This window comes from Oratosquilla oratoria, chromosome 34, assembly GCF_046742065.1.
Source record: "Oratosquilla oratoria isolate Oo_2021 chromosome 34, ASM4674206v1, whole genome shotgun sequence".
NCBI lineage: Eukaryota > Metazoa > Arthropoda > Malacostraca > Stomatopoda > Squillidae > Oratosquilla > Oratosquilla oratoria.
In genome coordinates this window covers 38,433-40,000 of record NC_134810.1, presented here as the reverse complement: position 1 = coordinate 40,000, position 1,568 = coordinate 38,433, and positions in this window count along the sequence as shown.

Sequence of the window (1,568 nt, the reverse complement as noted above, 5' to 3'; positions counted from 1 at the left end):
TGCGACAAAGATAGAAAGCACAGGACCCAGGTGTGTTTTCCTGAGGAGGGGTTAGGTGATGTTAGAGGTAGGATTGAAGAGTGTATAGTCGGAGGTGTGAAACTCATTGTTTGCTTGAGTGCTGGGAGGAATGTCATAGGTAAGTTAGGGAGTGAGGAATTGTTTGCGCGGTTCCGGGATGAACTATGTAAGATCAAGTATAAGGGAGGGGTTTCTGTTTTATGTGGAATCCTTCTGAGATGTACAGTTGGAGGCATGTGGTTTTCCAGGGCTATTGCAATGAATCGCAGGCTGGCAAAACATTGTAAGGCCAATGAATGGTCATTTATCGACAACTGGGATCGCTTTTATGGTAAGAATCATCTATATGCAAAGGATGGGGTGCACTTGTCACCCAAAGGATTTCGGCTCCTTGCTGAATCCCTTGAGCGAGAACTGGGCATCCTACTTTTTTCGAGTAGATTTCGTGGGAGTCGGAGTATAGATTAAGCAATAGAAATAGCTCAGACAGGGACTGTGAGAAGAATAACCTAATCAGGTGGAGGGAGGATAAACTAAAAGTTTACTATACAAACAATAGAAGCGTAATAAATAAAAGTTATTTTCTGCGAGGTAAAGCATGCGTAGAGAGATTTGATATTATAGCTATTATTGAACCCTGGATCAATATGGCTGATAGACCTTTCCTTACGGAAATCGAGATAGAAGGATATAAGTTTTTACATAAGGGCAGGGTTGGCGCTTTTTGCTAAAAATACAATAATTTGTATTATCAAAAATTCGATTAGGGAAGAGGATAGTACGGAATCTATTTGGGTGGAGATTATAGGCAAGGACGAGAAACTTGTTATTGCCGTCCAATATAGACCTAACCTCAGCATTGAGCAGACTAATTCCCTGATTTATGAAAACTGCAAGGCGTTCTAATAAAAAAACATTGTGATCATGGGAAATTGTAATTATAGAAACATTGGCAGGGGAATCATAGTAGGGGATCAGAAAGCGCAAAATTACTTAGATGTGGTGCAGGATAATTTCCTAAAGCAAGTAATTACCGATCCTACAAGGGGAGAGAATACTCTGAACTTACTTTTAACTAATAACGAGCAGCTAACGAGTAACGTAAAAGTGGAAAGTAGTTTAAGCTCTAGCGATCATCAGTTAATAAGATTTAATAATATTTGGGAAGAATTAAGTAGTACGAATAACGTTCTAGTACCGGACTTCAGGAGAGCCCATTTTGACAATATGAGAAAGTATTTAAGACATTTGGTCACTTACGAGACAGACTCAGGGGGCTGTGACGAGGCACGATACGCGGTCAGTCCGGACTTCTTTAGCACGGTCAAGTGTCAGGTCACGAAGGGTAATATGCGTACCTTGGGTCAGGTCACTTACAAGCGCGAGATCAACAGCCCGGTCAGCAGTTTGGATGAAATATTGAGTAACCTAACAGTTTTAATTCTAAATCCACAAAATAGATTTATTCCCCTGAAGTCAATACAGAAGAATAGTAATACTCCCAAATGATTGACGGATAGACTCAAATATGAGATCGGAATTGAAAG